At 41.6% G+C, this 18,115-nt stretch overlaps 1 long non-coding RNA gene across 1 annotated transcript; it reads left to right on the plus strand.

The window, feature by feature from the left end:
- The first annotated feature begins 7,718 nt into the window (after nt 1-7,718).
- Nucleotides 7,719-17,734, plus strand: LOC120604308 (uncharacterized). Its single transcript, XR_005653305.1, has 3 exons — nt 7,719-8,467; nt 13,324-13,382; nt 17,569-17,734. It is a non-coding gene; the product is annotated as an uncharacterized LOC120604308 (long non-coding RNA).
- Nucleotides 17,735-18,115: the final 381 nt, after the last annotated feature.

Below are 18,115 nucleotides of genomic sequence, written 5' to 3' on the forward strand. Positions count from 1 at the left end.
GCCAGACCGTGTCCATACCAATGAAATCAGAATCCCTGACAGTGGGACCAAGTGTCAGTATTTAAAAAAACTTTCCAGGTAAATAGAAAATATCTTGGGACAGCACTTTTCAAACTCTTCCCTTTGGAACCCTGGGGGTCCCTCGGTATTCTCTCCAATGCTGATTCTGGGATAGGGGAGCGTGGGGGCTACAGTCTCTCCACTTACCATCTTCAGCCCCTGTTTTCTTTGCGACAGGTTGGGTGTCAGTGTAGGATTTTGTTTGAAGAGTCCTCGGCTAAAAAAAAAAATGTGGTGACAGTTTTCTTATGGCAGGTAAAAGGGTATCCAGGTATATGTCCTTAGAAGGCAGTAATTAAGAATATCATTTGAGGAAGTTCGAGTCCCACCTCCTGGGCTTCACTTTGCTGGATCTCAGTTTACCTCTTTCTGAAATAGGGCTGGTTGTAGTCCCTGTCTCACCGGATAGTTGTGAGAATTAATTAAAATACATAAGGTAATTAGGACAGTACCTGGCATGTAACAAGCCTATCCAAGTGTTTGCTATTTACTATTTAAGAAGCCCCTTGATCAAGCATGTCTTGTGATGGGGGAGGGAAAGCTTTGAAAGCCAGTGCTATCTGAGCCTTGAAGAATAAGTAGGTGTTTGCCATGTAGAGAAGAGCAGGGCATTTTAGTAGAAGAACAGGCGAGGATGGGGAAAGATCATATGTTTGGGCCTGTGTCCAGGACCTAGCACACAGGAGAGGCAGAATAAATGACAGACATGTTGTTATTAAGTAGCGTCCCACGTCAGCCAATGTGGTCAGGATGGAAAGATGGGGGAGAGACGACAGGATGGAAAGCAGGGGAGTAGAGAATGGGAAATAGCAATGCTGTGGTGTGGACCACCCATCCTCTCCACCTTGCTAAGGAACCAGAACTTTATTCCTAGGGCTCTCTTTGTATCTGGGTTTTAGATAGATAACTCTGGAAGTGTTGTGGAGGATAAAGAAATTAGAAGGGGAAGAGAAGGATGAAGTCAACGGCTGTTTTAGAGATAAAACTCCCAAGGTAGGGCGTGAGGCCAGGGACAGGGAGCGGTCCAAGATGATTCCAGTTTCCTGATTTGGCAACTGGGTGGGTGGGATGCTGTCCATCAAGTCAGGGAAGGCAGGAGGAGGAGCAGGTTTGGGTGGGGAAGGGAATGAGTTCACTTCTGGGACAGGCGGAATTTTGGGTGCCTACGGGAAATTGAAGTGGAGACACCCAAAAGGCAGTTAGATGCTGCATCTGGAGCTGAGAAAAAAAGGGGCAGCACTGAGATAATGATTCCTAGCCACCTATTTAAAACTTCGGGAGCAGTTAAGTTCACTCAGGAAATGTGCGTAAAATAATGGAAGAACAAGAATGGAACCCTGGGGAACGCTGACAGCTGGGGGCAGGCTGAGGACAGGGTCAGCACCAGAGACCGGGGGGCGGGGGGCTGCCAGGAAGGCACAGCCCTTGGCATGAGCACATGGATGCAGAGCAGCCTTCAGCGGGGCCATTCCCAGGACTTGCCCGCCCTGCTCATTTATCTGAAAAACATTATCGCTGTCAAAGGGCAAGACGGGATTTATGGTCTTGGAATCGGTGTTCTTTGGAGTTGAAAAGAATCTCAGAGATTTTATGGTCCAGTGGTCTTTTTTTAAAAAGTGTTTAAGGCAGACAACCTTTAAAAAAAATGAAATCTTGTGCCCAAACTGAGTAGATGATAGAGTTATAAACACAGCTACCGTCATTGAACCTGGAGCTGGTGGCTTTTCCCAAATGTCTTGGATCAGCCCATGCGCCCATTCATCCCACAGATATTTATGGGGTACCAGGTATACGACAGGCCCTGTGCTCAGTTCTGGATATAGCTGTGGACAAAATAGGTTTTGCTCTTGGGGCTCACTGGTTCTCTATCTTGGCTGCACCTTTGAATCACCCAGGGAGCTTTGAAAAAATTCCCAATGCCAGGCTATGTCCAAACCAATGAAATCAGAATCCCTGGCAGTGGGACCAAGTGTCAGTATTTTTAAAAACTTTCCAGGTGATTTCATTGTGCAGTGATGTGTCAGAACCGGCTCAGGAGAGACAAGCGAGGATATGAAAGTATGTCCACTGAACCCAAATGGCAGCATCTTGAGCCAGTTCACTCCCCTCGATTTACCCACCAGGGGGAGAGGTTGAGTTGGCCAAGGTAGACAGTGAAGGGGTTGGGCCTAGAGCCCCTGTTTCCTGTCCCAAAACTCCTCAGCCAATGTCCCTCTTACTGGCACACTGGTGTGGCCTCAGCCCATTTCTTGATGTGTGGCCCTTAACCTGGTTGATCACCTGGCTTTGATGTTAAGTAAAAATCAAGTGAAAGATCTGTATTGTTCTTGTTTTTCACCTGGGCTGTCTTCTTTCTCCGTGAAAAACCAGTTGAATTCTTTCTCTAAATGGGGTATTCTTCACTGAGCGGAGACACAATGAGCCTCTTTCACCGGCAATTCAGTCTATTGTAACAGAGACCTCAGGGCCTGCCAGCAATCTCCTTATGAAACTGGCATGTACCCGGCTTCTGAAAATGAACCTTGGGCACCAATGCCTGGGGAAATGGGGCCCCACATTGTGCATGGGGCTCCCTGAGAGCCAGGGGCTGCTTTGATACTGTTAGGGTAGAGGGGCTGGCAGGGCTCTGAGCTCACACTGGGGTCTCCTCTCCACAAGGGGCAGCCACGAGCCCTTTTCACCACCAGCCTGGGGCGCAACCACTGCTTAACTCAGGAAGAGTACCTGTGTGACTTTGGGTTAGTGGAGTAACCTCTCTGAGCTTTAGTTTCAAGCTGGAACGTTGCAGACATAGGGTTATTGTTAGGATTAAAGGACATGATGAATGCAAAATGTGGAGCACACATACTTACCAAGTGCTAATTTAAGGCTCTTTTATGTGTAGAAGGTAATCGAACCCACAGAACTAAATCAGCAAACTCGCTGTTGTAGATTGCTATCTCTAGTTTATAAATGAGGATACTGAAGCCCAGAGAAGGAAGAAATGTGTTCAGTGTTACAGTGGCATTAGTTAATGAGCTGGACTTTGAACTCAGGCCTCCTATAGTGAGAGGTCAATAGTGGATTAGCTGTTACTGTATTAACAGATGTTGCTTAAAGTTCAGATGGGAAGAAAGAAAAGATGGCATGGGACACGACAAAGACTTATCTTACTACTTTGGAGTTGTGTTTATAGCCATGATATTTAAACCAGAAGCTGAAGAATTTCATACTGGGAACAGGGAAAAAGAAACCAATTTTTGCTGGGACCGACTATGTGCCAGGCATCATGCAAAAAGCCTCTTCGATGTACATTTCTGTGTTATTTAATCCATAGGAATAAATTGGCAAGGGTGTTGTAGATTTTTACCCCTATTTTGGAAATGAGGATTCAGAAGCTGAGACGTCAAGCCACATGCCCCGTGTCACAGAGTAAGTGTTTAAACTGGACTTTGAACGATGGTCTATCTGAGAAGCATCTGCCCTTTTGCTTTTGCTTGGCCTTACTGAATGTGTCCTGTTGACCCTCAGAACTGAGGTCGCCTAAGTATTTTCAGTTCATTCACTTCCTTATGGATTTCTTCCCAATTTCCTAGGTTCTGCAAGTGTCAGAAAGGGTGGTTTCCTAGGCTGTTTTTTGGCAGCCACATTGGCAGGAGAGTAGCACCGATACTAATATTAATGATAATAATAATTATAACTAACATTGAACGTTGCGTTCCAAGTGCTCAATATGTTCCCGACACTGTTGCAAGACCTCAACAGGCACAGGCCTTTCCTCGTTATTAGTCTCCCTGTTTTTGCCAATGGGAAACTGGCACAGATCAGTCCTGCAACTTGCCTAAGGTCACACAGCTACTCACTGTGGAGTTGAGATTTGAACCACGTGGTCAGACCCAGAAGCCAGTTGACAGAACTTACTGAAAGCAGATATTGTGGTCACCGTGTCTTCTTACCTGGCAGCTCCCACAGAGGTGTTCCATGGGAGACATTCACTGGCACATGATTCTCCTCACTTCATTTTGAGGAACTGGTGGTTGCTGGTGTGTGGAGTTTCAGAGTGAATTTGAGAGAGCTCTTATTCTTTTCTGCCTGTAGGTTTCCACTGACTTGGTCTTTGTTTGACTTGGCCTTGACCGGCTTACTTGGCTGAGCTCTCAAAGCTTACCAAGTCCTTCCCTGCCCTTCTTAAATGAGAGGGTGCTCTCTTTGCAGGAGGTAGGTGTCCTGTGCTTTCTCACCTTGTTCTCAGGCCACCTCTGTGTCCCCGGACTTTGGATCCAGGAGCTGGACTCAAATATTGTCTTGAGTGGCTGGGGAACCCTTGTGCACCTCTGGCCAACCAGGGCCACCAGCCCAGCTTTGTCCGGGGAACCTGGCCACAGTGGGTATGGCATTCCAGCCGAGGGCTCGGCACTGCGTCGTGCCTACAACTATGCACTTGGACTTACGTGGCAGGGAAGGGAGATGGCTTTTTCTTTAAAGTGATTTAATTCAGTCCCCTCACTCTCAAGGGGGTACAAATATAGTAGCATTCTTTCTGCCTTTTATATTTTCTACTTAAAACAACAAAAAATCACACTCTGCTTTAATAATATTAGGGGAGGCAGTGATTGATTGAGAACTTACTATGTGCCAAACACTTCACAAACATCATCCCATTTTAATCCTCTTAACAGTTTTGAGGGGAAGGCCTTGATTATCCTGTTTTTATGGTTGACAAACCGAGTGTGGAGAGATTACTTTGCTGAAAGGCACACAGTAAGAAGTGGCCAAGCTAGGATTTGAGCCCATATCAGCCTGACACCAAAGCTCTTAACCACTAGCCATGAAATTTTCTACCTCTTTCTTTACCCATCTTTCCCTTTATTCCAAAGCCCCAAGTGTTGCATGGATTGGTGGGAACTTAGCCAATTTGAGTGACACGGGAGCTGTTCTAGTTGCTATTTTCTGCTGCCCCCACTGTGTGCCTGTGATTTCTTAAATCTGACACCAGGGGGATCTTGAACAGTCTGTTTGGGGCAGACTGTAAATAATTCATTTGTCTTTCTCTCTCAGCTTGACAAGAACAGCCCTGTCATGTGTGAATGTGCGTGGACACTCGCATGTTCCACCCTAACTTGTGCTTCCTGACAGATAGCTGGTCCTGTGCCCGAGTTTGATTCATTTCTAGTGAAAAACAATCCCAACCTAAAGATAAGAATTCACTTAAGCAAGATTGGAAGGTGAGATAATGTAGAGCTAGCAATGAGTTCATTTTAACTGGTAACTTATTCCACCCAAGAGTTCTCACGTGTGAGAAGTGAGTCCAGGCCTGGGAAGGCATGAGGGGGAGGTCGGGAAAGCGGCTTAATCCTCCGGGAGGGCCTAGGACTTCCTCCTGCAAATGCTCCGGAGCCCAGACCCTGAACAAGGAGCAGAGGGTGGCGGGAACAGCTGCTGGTGCAGGCCTCTGGGGGCCATTCGTTCTGTAGTAGGCACTTCTTACGTTTGTGGCATCTAGCTTTTTTGTATGTCTTCTTAGGTTTGTTTCTGTGTTCTGAGCCAGTTCCCCGGTGGAGGAGCTGCGTGCTGGCTTTCTCAGCCCTCCTTGCAGCCGAGTGAGGAGTCATGACTTAGGTTCCTTCAGTGAGACACCTCCAGAGTAGCCTTGATCTTGAAGTGGGTAATATGAAGAACATGGCACTGTAGGGGAGCCATATACAGGGGCAGCAATGGTTGGGGTCCTGGCAGAGTCAGCGTGTGGCACAGTCAGATGGTGGTGGCAGAGGCATCTCTGTAGAAGCAGGACTGTGGTGGGGCTTGAGTGGTTTTCTTTTTATTCTTGGTGGCAGAGCTTCCATGTCTCCTTTCGGGAGATTTGTGACCTACATCCTTTCAATTTGTTCAGATTTGATTAATGGCCCAGGATATGGTCTAACGGTATATGCTTCATGGCTGCTCGAATGTGTATTCTGCTGTTGCTGAGTGGAGTGTTCCATCAACGTTGATTACATTCTGTGGGTTGACAGTGTTGTTGCGTTCTTCTATATTCTTGCTGATAGTCTGTCTAATTGTTCTATAGTTGCAGTCTCCAACTATAATTGTGAATTTGTCTAGTTCTCCTTTCAAGTTCTATTGGTAATTTTGCTTTACATATTTTGCAGCTCCATTGTTTGATGCATACTCTTTAGGATCGCTATGTCTTTCTTGCAAATTGATCCTTTTAAAATCATTATGTAATATCCTCTGCCTCTGGTAATTTTCTTTGTTCTGAAATTCACTTTATCAGATATTTACATAGCTGTCTTTTTTTTTTAATTAAAGTTTACATGACATATCTTTTCTCATCCTTTTTTAACTTTCAACCTACCAATATCATTATATTTAAAGTGAGATGGCATATAATTGAGCCAAGTTTTAAAATTCATTCTGACAATCTTTCTCATTTAATCTCTATATTGAGACCATTTACATTTAATGTAATTATTGGTGTCACAGTCCTTACTATATCCTTTTATTTTATTTTTTTCTATTCAGTCTTTGGGTTTTTGTTTGTTTGTTTCTTTGTTTGTTCCTCTATTTTATTTTATCTACCTTTCCTTGGGTTACTTGACTTTTCCCTAGGCCTCCTCTAACACCATCCAGTGGAGAAGAAACAAGGTACCTTGATATTTCTAGATGGACTTGGAAGTCCAGACTCCCCATGAGGGCTCCACTGACACCATGGTGGGTCAAGTGCTTGTTACCATTTGATGAAGATGAAGGTCTCAGCTCTTTACTTGGCCTTCCCAACATCACAAATTTTGTGGGTGGAGTAGAGCAGTTATTGTCTAAAAGTTTCCTGTCTTGCTTCCCTGTCTTAGTTCTTGGCTAGAGAAAGGAGGTGTTTGGTTTTTATTTTATTTTTTGTGTTTTTTTTTGTTTTGTTTTTTTTTTTTTGTCTGTGCTCATTTGTATTTCTTGGTGACTGACTTCTTCAGCTCCCAGTCTGGGACATATGATACAAAAAGAAAAAAAAACAAAAAACCTGCTTCCATGTCATTCCTCAGATCCCACATCCCTAGCCTGATACCTTTTTCTCCCTACGTGTCAGAATTTTCTTATGATTGTTTATACATCAAGTCTGTGGTTTTTAGTTGGGAGGAATAGGGAGAAGTATGTCTACTTCATCTTCCTGGAAGTGGAAGTCATAACATCCTTTTATAAAACCCCTTTCTGCTGCAACTGGCCACAGTGGACTCTGTTGTTTGCAGTGAAGAACCCGATTGATGCATTATTCTTTTGAGAAGGGCAGGGATACAGAAGAGCTCTCCTTCGAAGTGGGCATACCTGTCTTGTTAACAAGTTTTCAGAATTGGTGGCTCTGTTTTCCCTACGAATGGTTTTCTTCTAATCCACACAGCTTGTCTTGCGAACACAACAAAAACTGATTTTTAATTACTTTCTTTTGTTAAAAAAGTAAAACTTGTTCTTGTAGAAAACTTAGGAGAAAAAAAGATAAATAAAACAGAGAACATCTCACACCAGAATAGCTATTGCTAATATTTATATACCTTATGTATATATAATAAAAATGTAATTATGCTGTACTTTTTGCTTAGTAACCTGTTTTTTCCACTTTACCGGATATCTGAATATCTTTCCACTCCAATACATATAGTTTAGATCATCACTTTTTAATGGTTACATAATATACCATTGCAAGAGCACAGTTATTTACATATCTGTTCCCTATTGTAGAACATGTAGATTATTTTTAATTTTCTTCCATTGAAAGAATTCTGCATAGAATATCTTTGTAGGTAATCATTGTGTACTTGTCTGGTTATCTTAAGATAACCCCCTAGAAATGGAATTATTGGGCTGTAGGGGACGCACATTTTTTAACAAAGAGGTTTTGATACATATCTTTACATAGCTTTCCCAACCTGCTTCTAGTCCTTGTGTCATTGCTTGGCTCTCATTCTGCTCCAGAGTTTCTTATTCATCAAGCACATGGTGTCCCATCTTCAGCCTCCTCTCCACTTCTCTCTATCCATTAGTGCTAGCTCATGGCAGAAGGACATGTGACAAATGAACTCAGTGTTGTGACATCTTCCATGTTCCACTTGCTTACATCCTGAGGACCTTTTGCCATTCAAGGCAGGGTGGAACTTCCGAACTAAGGTGGCAGTTTTAAGATCAAGTGCTGAGGGTTCAGATGGAAGATTCAGAAAGTAGATATGATCAGCTATTTCCTTCCTTCACCACTGATCTCTGATCCTCAGGGAAGAAGAGAGGTAGAGATGAAGAGGGTCAGACATGAGTGTGAGTGGCCCTATCTTGTGTCGCCTTCCACCCTCTAAGATAAATCTTGGCCAGGGGGACATGATAGAATCTGCCTTGAAGTCAAGAGGACCTGTGTCAAACCTCCTAGTGTATAATCTGGAGAGTCATCAAGCTACAGGTAAGTTCTCTGTTCATCAGAGAAAGGCTGCTGTAGAGTAGAAATGGTAGTATGGTAGCTCTAGTAGGGAGAAAAGGGTATAGGGACAGACTTCAAATTTTCCCCAAGGCTCAGAATGCTGATGGTTAAGCACCTGAATGTCCCTGAGACATCAAATTGGTGTACAGAGGAGGAGAGAGAGGAATCGGAAGGAGAAGGAGAGGGAGAGGAAGAGGGTGGGGAGAGAAGAGAGAGAAAATGAGAAATGAGAGATGGGAGGCCTACAAGTGTTCCTTGCCTGAATGTGTATAGACACCATGGCAGAGATTGAAGGGTGGTCATGCTTCCAGACATCTGATGAGGACATGGATGCATTTCAGAGAATTTTCTTGCATGGGACACAGTAAAAAGTAGATGAGATGAATTAAATTTGAAGCCAGAAGCCGTCATGGAACCAAGACAGAGGCAGACAATGAGGTAACTTCTTTTTTACACTGTACATGGGGTGACATTCCGTATCTCTCTCTCTCTCTCTCTCACACACACACACACACACACACACACACACCCCTCTGAAATGGTGATTAAAACACACTGATTTTGATTTAGTTTACTTGAAAGTAACTAGATTAGTTATTCTACATTGCTACATTGGCCAGAATAGGTATCCCCAGGTAGAAAGTACACCCATTAAAGGAAGAGTTGGGGAAAGAAAGGAGTTTTTGCAGTTCTGAGTTTACATTGATTGAAAATTCTTACTAACTTGACTTATTTCTCTAAACCACCATGGCCTAAGGGAAGATGTCTTCCATATTTAAGCCTTTGCATATCTCAAACGAAAACTCCTTTCATTTATTTCTGTTACATATGCACAGTAGTTATCAAACTTTTTAAAGTCCATTTTGTTCAAACAAAAATTTTAGTGGATAGCCAATATCATATAAAGCAAATAAAAAGTCAGCCAGTGGAGTGTGTGTGTGGGGGTGATGATTTCTATCAACCATCTGAGGTTCATAAGAGGGCTCTATGGAACCCCTAGGAATCAACTTATCCAAGGATAACATTTATGATTGTACAGTGTGCACATTCCCCAATACAGTTGGCTAAGGCACCCCTTGGGAATTGAAATCCAGTCCTGGTTTTACTCATCAAGTCTTGGACTCTGGCACAGGGCTTGTACCTACCTGGGGATAGGGATGTCTTTCTCTTTGCACAAAATACAATATCCTTATGAGCCATGTGTCCACAGAGCAGCATGCACCCACAGGAGATTTCTTTTCAAATTTATCCACCCAGATAGGGCACCTTTTATACAAAGGCCACATAAAGGCCCACAATGGTCCTGCATGAGCATGCTTTAAAAACTACAATAAGTGTTTATTGGTACATAGAATTTGGCTTGGCTTTCTAATTTTGAGTCTCCAGTTTGCTAGTAAATTTCAAAGCAAGTTCAGTACATTTCCTTGTCCCTGAGTTAGAACATTACTGCTTGAGTGTTGGTGAGGGGCCAACAGTCTGTTGGAAGAGCAATGACTGATATTATGATTACACTATGGAGAACTGTGCCAGGCAAGATCTTCTCTGGGCAGAATCCCCTGCTGCGATTTTTAGGGTTACTGAAAAATTCAAAACTAGGAGACCAAGGATCACATTAGTAAAACATCCTTATTTTAAAATCAGGAAATGATGATCCTGAGAAATTACAGCTCATGCTCAAGGCCACAAGATTCTAGGTGGTGGAGCTGGGACTCAAATATAAAGCTTCATGGCTATGGTCTTGGGGCTCTTTAGTTTGCTACGTGATGATGTGGACTATATAATCAAAAATATGGTGGGAGTCTTTCTCACAGGACTTTTTCTTCCAAAGACAGATATTTACCTCTTGGAGATGTTCTAGGCTGGTCCTACTTCAAGGAAGGAAAATGTCTCACTCCACGTGGGGAGACTAGCAATGCGCCATCACGTGATGTTGATGAAATAGGCAGTCTCTAAGTCAATGGCATCTGCAGTGCTAAAATGCTTCCTCACTCTGCCCTGATGCTGAATGCAGCCCTGTTTCCTGGGTTGCAACATGGCCACCCACAACAACAACAATAATAATAACAACACTCACTAATGATGGTAAGGACCATCATCATCTTGTTTGGTCCAGGCAGAGCACCTTTGATCTGGGGATCTCTAAGCATGCTGCCAACATAATCTAGTGGCTAGTGTCATTATCTCCCATTTACAGGCAGGGGAAATGAGGCACAAGACATTTAAGCTAGAGGCTCAAGGTGATGCGGGGCATCATTAGTGGAGACATGTGAGGAACTCAGGTTGTTAACTCTGAAATAAAATCTGTAGACACTTAACTGGCTTTTGATCGGCAATGGCTGCTCTTTATGAGGACTGTATATTTTTTATAAACCTTGCCATAAAAGCGAATACCGATCATTAGATTTCATTTTGAGCATGTCTTTCACAACCTTAAATGCTGTCAGCATGCGGCAGATGCTCCCCTGCTCTGAGCAGCCAGTTCCACACATAGTTCTCTATACTACTCGGGATGGTACCTAATGGTTTAGGAAGGGGAACCTTCTCTACCAAGTCTCAAAGCTGACATTATACAATAGAAGGGACATTGGTCAGAGTCTCAGGGGACCTCAACTTGTTTCCCCCCCAGCTTTATTGAGGTTTAATTAACAAATAAAATCGTGTATATTTAAAGTGTACAATGTGATGATTTGGCATACTTTGTGGAATGGTTACCACAATCCTGTTAATTGTACATCTGTTATCTCACATAGTTACCTTTTTTCTTTTTTTTTAACGACTTGAATGGTTAAGGTCAACTGTCTTAGCAAATTTCATATACATAACAGTATTAAAAACTCTAGTCACCATGCTCTACATTAGATCCCCAGAGAATATTCATTTTATAACTGCAGGCTTGCATCCTTTGACCAGCCTCTTCCCATCTTCTCCATTCTCCAGCCCCTTGTAACCATCATTCTACTTTTTATTTCTATGAGTTTGACTTTATTTCTTAAGATTCCACATATAAGTGAGATCATACAGTATTTTTCTCTCTCTGGCTAATTTCACTTAGCATAATGTCCTCTAGGTTTATCCACGTTGTTGTAAATGGCAGAATTTCCTTCTTTTCTCATGGTCGAATAATAATAAATAATCAGATCGTTTTCTAAATTTCTCTTTCCAATAGTTTGTTGTTAGTGTATAGAAATGCAATAGATTTTTGTAAATTGATTTTGTATCCTGCAACTTAACTGAATTTGTTCACTAGTTCTAATCATTTTTTGGTGGTGTCTTTCTGGTTTTCTATACATAAGATCATGCCATGTGCAAACATATAATTTTACTTCTTTCTTCCTCGTTGAATAACTTTTTAAAAATAAATTTATTTATTTATTTTAATTAGTTTCAAGTATACAGTACATTGGTTAGACATTTATATAGTTTATAAAATGATCCCCCTAATCGCTCCTTCTCTCCTCTGGTTTTCCACCGAGCCAATATCTTAATGTTAATTGCATTCCCTATGTCGTGCTCCTCATCCCCATGACCATCTACCAACTACTAATTTGTACTTCTTTAACCCTTCACCCCATTCTCCCAGCACCCCCCACACTACCATCCATCACCAAATTGTCCACTATATTTGTGAGTTTGTTTTTGATTAGTTTGTTCTTTTTGTTCCTTAGATTCTGCATTTAAGTGAAATCGTATGGTATTTATCTTTCTCTGTCTGACTTATTTCACTTTTATTTCTTTTTCTTGCCTGTTGCTTCTGGCTAGGAGTTCCAGTACTAGGCTGAACAGAAGTGGTTAGAATGGGCATCCTTGTCTCATTCCTGATCTTAGAGGAAAAGCTTTCAGCTTTTCACCATTGAATATGATGTTAGTTGTGGGCTTGTCATATATGGCCTTTATTACATTGAGCTACATTCCTTCTATATCCAATTTGTTGAGAGCTCTTAACATGTAAGAATGTTGAATTTTTTTCATTTGCTTTTTCTGCATCTATTGAGATAATCATATGATTTTTATACTTCATTGTGTTAACATGGTGTGTCATATTTACTGATTTGCATATGTCGAATTGTCCTTGCTTCCCAAGGATAAATCCAACTTGATAATAGTGTGGGATTCTTTTCATTGCTGTTGAATTCTGATAGTTAGTGTTTTGTTGAAGATTTTTGCATCTATATTCATCAGGGATATTGAAATGTAATTTTCTTTTCTTGTAGTGTCCTTATCTGACTTTGGTATCAAGGTAATGTTGGCCTCATAAATGAGATTGCAAGTAGCACCTCCTCTTGTAATTTTTGGAAGAGTTTAAGAGGAATTGGTATTAATTGTTCCTGAAATGGTAGAATTCATTAGTAAATCTATCAGGTTGTAGGCTTTGTTTGTTCAGAGGTTTTTAATTACTGATTCAATTTCCTTACTTGTTATTGGTCTGGCCAGATTTTCTTTCTTCATGATTCAGTATTGGTAGGTTGTGTGTTTCTAGGAATTAATACATTTTTTCTAGGTTTTTCAATTTGTTGGCTTATAATTTCACAGCAATCTCTTCCCATCTTTTATATTTCTGTCATACTAGTTGTAATGTCCTCTTTCTTTTATGATTTTATTTATTTGAGTCTTCTCTCTTTTTTTTTCTTATTTAGATAAAGGTTTTGTTGGCTTGGTTTACCTTTTAAAAAACAGCTTTTAATTTAGTTTATCTTTTTTATTGTTTTCTTGGTCTATTTTATTTACTTCTGTTCAGATCTTTGTTATTTCCTTCTTTCTGTTTGGCCTTAGTATATTCTTTTTCTAGCTCCTTGAGGTATAAAGTTAAGTTATTTGAGTTTTTTTTTTTCTTAATATAGGCTTTTACTGCTATAAACTTGCCTCCAAGAACTGCTTTTGATGCATCTTGTAAGTTTTGGTATGTTGTATTTCCATTTTTATTTGTTTCAAGATATTTTTTATTTCCCTTTTGATTTCTTCTTTCACCCATTGGTTGTGCAAAGTGTATTGTTTAATTTCCTCACATTTGTAAATTTTCGATGTTTCTATTATAATTCTTCATACAAGGGCATCATTGGGGCAATCTAATTTGTTTCTGGAACCATGATTTCAAGGGTATCCAGGAAATGTTGATTTTCTTTTTTTTTGTAGCTCCTGAGTTACAAGGAATGGAAAATTAATGCCAATGGTTCTAGTCAGCACAAACACTGTTCAAATATCATTTTATATGGTGTGTTAGTCAGGATAGGCTCTGTTATGCTGCAAAAACAAACAATCATAAAATTTCAGTGAATTCATATAATAAACACTGATTTTTCACTCACCAAGTATCTGATACAGGCTGGTTGGCCTTCCTTCTCTTTATAAGTATGTCATCTACAGCAAATAACATTCAAGACATTGAGGCAGACGAAGAGAGAGATATAGGAGGCACATCAACTGTTAAGTGCTTCAGCTCTGGAGTGGCCCATATCACTTATACCCATAGTCTGTGGCCACAGCTAATTACATAGCCCCTGGCTGGAAGGCAGCTGGGAAACTAAGGGAGGATGAGGAGTATTTGGTAAGCACTTGCTATTACTCATGGTAAAAGGGTGAAATACTTGGGTTCTAAGTTGGGGGAAGCCTGCCTCTCAATCTCCCTTTCCCTCCATGAAAGTCTCTGAAGACAAAGCTAATATAGCTCCTTAAATGCCAACTGGACACATTTCATATTAAAGAATTCAGAACTATAATCTAGATATCCGTGTGGCATCCTTGGCGAATCAGCAAAAAAATCTCCTTCTCCATAAATATCTCTCTCATTGGCCTAATCTAACACCTAAAATTTCCACTGTTAATATTACTCTTTGTGAGCTGCCTCAAGGATATGCCTATATTTAAAATAGATTAACTCAGTAAGTAATCTTGGATTATATTGGAGCATTTTAGGGAACAGAGATCAGGATGTGGGATAAATGGACTGAAGGCACGGACAGGGGTATGAGAAAGGAGAACTGGTGTCAATGGATCCTATCGATGAACAAGAGGGTCTTGGAGATATAGAGCAGGGAGCTGGAAGGAAGTGGACAAGGCACTCAAGGAAGATGAGAAGGAAGCTTAAGGCAGATTCTCCACATCACATCTTTGCCGAGAACCTGACCTACTGGGGGCTCCAAGGCAACCATACTTTCACCCAATGTATCCAGTAAGGTCAGAGGTATCTCTTTGGACTGAGCTTGCTTTTGAAAGATAAACTTAGGTCCAATCAGACTGTGGAGAAGAGAAGTGAGACTGAAATGGAATGTCTGACTGCAAGTCCAGCAGCTCTCGATTTGGAGTCCAATGATTGATTTTAAATCCTGACTCAGCCACACTCTTATTGGCACTCCTGGGGACCTGTGAAATACAACTGTGTAACCTTGGGCAAGATATGTAACATTTCTGCATCTCTGTTGGGAGGATTAAATGAGAAATGAACATAAGGCACATAGTAGAGAATAAGCAGATCCAAGCCCTGTTCCCCCTTTTCGTTTACCTTGGTCTCCCTACCTGGAAAATTAAATGTATGCACCAGCTCTTTCTCTGAAGCTCTAGGTCTCCACAGTTGTCTCGGGGACCCAAGGAGGGGAGGAGGAAGCTGAGGTGAGGAAAAGCTTCTTTACTCTTATGTAAACTAGGGCAGTCCCAGGTAAGATTTAGTTTGGAAAAAAAATGTATTCTGCTGCTTAAAGTGAACTCTGAAACCCTCTGGACTGGGTGATCCCTCTATTTGCTTCCCTCTACCCTATTATCATCCTAAGATCGAAATGTTTGTGAAAATGCCTTAAAAATGACAACACATTATAAAAATGTAAAACTATATTATCACTATCATTTTTCATTTTGATCTTAGCTTGGACTTTGGTCAGAACAAATTGCAGTATCAGCTTGCGAAACCCCAATAGCTCCACCAAATTATCGAGAAGCCTATTTAGGATGATCGTTCAGAATAATCTGAGATTGTTCATGATAATCTGAGAAGCTCCTTTCTTATCTTTTCTTACAATGCATTTATTGATACTACTTTGTCTAATATAGTAATAAAATGATCTCTCTCTTTTTGTGTCTGTCTCTTTTTCTCTCAAAAGGGCAAGAAAGATTATCAAGCACAATATTTCAATAAGAATTACAAATTTTTATCATTTTTATAAAGTTTTGAGCCATGTAACAAATATTAAATATTGCTAATGGATACCTGAATATGTGGTAAAACTATAAAATAGGTATGGAAATGATGAACCCCCAATTCAAGAAAATGCTGGAAACAATTCAGCATCTAGAAACCACTCACAGTATGCAGTAAGTAGTCAATAAACACTATTGAATGACTTGTTCTTTCCAGGGAGAGTGAGGAGAGAAAAGATTAGGGTGATGTGCAGAGACTTAATTTTTGTCTTTCATTTCTCAGGCTGAGTGTTTGTTACTTGTACATTTGTAATATTTCATACTTTTGAGTGTTTGAAATTTTTCATAATTAAAACAAATCTCAACCCAAGTCCTGCTATCCGCTTTCAAGAAGCTCACAGGCTAGAACTAGAATTGTTACAAATAGTTGATATTTATTATCTCAGACCTGGCACTTTTTGGCTGTGTGCTTTGGGCAAGTTACTCACCTTCTCTGAGATAATATTGTCATTGTAACATAGGGATAAACAGTTTCTACCTCACAGAGCCCTTAAGATTAAATGAGACATAGCACAGAGTACCTGGAATATAGTAAGTACTCAGAGACATGTCTACATACAGCATCTTAGATTTGCCCAGCAACCCTAGAAATATGAAGCAGACTCAGGTGAGAGCTGGAAAGTGATGTTTTTCATTTTGATGTTTTCAACCAAACACCACCTTTTCTCCTAACAAGGCTGAAAACTAAAGGAGATGGAAAATGAAATTTCCCTGTCATCTCTCTCTCTCTTTTTCCTCCTCTGTGTTCTCTGGACTTTCAGCACTTTACAGTGGAACTTTTCAGTGTTGGCCTCCACACTGTAGGCTTCCCAAGTAGGCATAGGATTGCCCCAACTCTGCCCTGTGGCCAACCCATGTGCCTTACAACTTTCTATTGCCAGAAGGGAGCCCTGCTTGTCCTCTAGATCCTGCCAACAAGGCTGCCTGTTATTCCCAAAATGCCCCTGGACAGTTAGAGGTGCAGAACAACCTGCGGTATCTTAGGCTTGCCAACTATCTTGCCCGGTATTAGCAAAGAGAAATTAAGCTATCTCGAGAAAAATTAGTGTTCCAGACGTAGAAGCAGGGGATGCAGGTAAAATAGTGAATAAAGCTTGCCTCCCTTATAGAGCTTCCAGTCTGGCAGGGGGAACAGAGAAGTAAATTCAATAGGATGAGAGCTCGGATTGGCTCAGAGAGCTTACAGTTTGGTAGAGGAAACAGGTAATCCAGTAGGTTAAGAGCGCTAATTGGGTAGCTGGGCTGCCCATGTCCTTGGAGCGGTGGGAAGGTCGCTGATCTCAGGTGCCAGGCTCTGCCACTGGTGTGGCCTTGGGCAGGTCCTTTCCAACTTCTGGGCTTTCATTTTCCCATCTGCAAACGAGGGACTCTCTGTAGTTCATGTCGTACTTTCAGCCCTTTCAGTTCTTACCTTCTGTTTTTTTTGTTTTTAATTTTTATTTTTCGTTGTTTTTTTGTCATGTGATGTTTCTGGGAGAATGAGTAGCAGTCTGGTTTAAAGTGTGAATTGAATAATTAAAAAAAAAAAGAAAAGGGCTAAAGAGGATGTTTCTTTCGTATTTTTTTTTTTGTCTTTTTCTTTGGGAAAGTATAATGTCTTTGATTGAATGCTTATTGGCTTGGGCTACACAGAGGCTTCCGGGGGGATTCTCACAGTTCACTGAAGTGACTAAAATGGCCATAAGACACCAAAAGGAGAAGAAATCTTCCTTAAGACCAGACGAATGAGGGGTTTCTGCTGGTGGAGAAAGTGGATCTGGACATCCAGGGTGAACCCAGGGGTCTCGAGAATAGATTGGCTGAGCATGGCGGAGTGAACTCTCCAGGTTAATTTTGTCCCTAAACTGAACGACCTCTCCCAAAGGAAAGCTTTTTCTCATGGGTATCTCATTCTTCAGCAGGTATTGGTGAAGAAACTGCTCCTGGAGTCCTATTTGGTCCTTACGACGACCCTGGTGAATGAGAAGTAAAGGGTGCTGATCAGTAAGTGATGGCAGTGCATGTGAAGACCACTAGGAGCGAGATGTCTCTTCTACACCTGGTGGCATCGACCCCCATGTGAACATTGGAGCCATGGGAGAGGAACATAGTGACCACAGCTACTGCTACAACCGTAACCCAGTAGGGAAGGAGTCAGGAGAATAAATCGCTTGCCTCTCTGTCTCCCAGTCTCCTCCTGGCACTTCCCATCGGCTGAGTGTAACAAGAAGGCAGAGGGCAAAGGAGGCTGGTAATGCACTCCACAGTAGTCAGCCTCTTGAGGGTCAAAGCAGGGTCTGGTATACAAGAGAGAATTTGCAGAGCTGGGAAGCAGAGCAGAGTCGATACCGAGCAAGAGGCTCCTCAGACTCTCAAAGCCTTGGGGCCAAGAATCCAAGTTCCCACCGAGCAGTTGCTCAAACACATGTACCCGGCCCTCTCTTACTTTCTTTCCCACGGCAGTAG

Source organism: Pteropus medius, unplaced genomic scaffold, assembly GCF_902729225.1.
Source record: "Pteropus medius unplaced genomic scaffold, Ma_sr-lr_union100, whole genome shotgun sequence".
Classification (NCBI taxonomy): Eukaryota; Metazoa; Chordata; class Mammalia; order Chiroptera; family Pteropodidae; genus Pteropus; species Pteropus medius.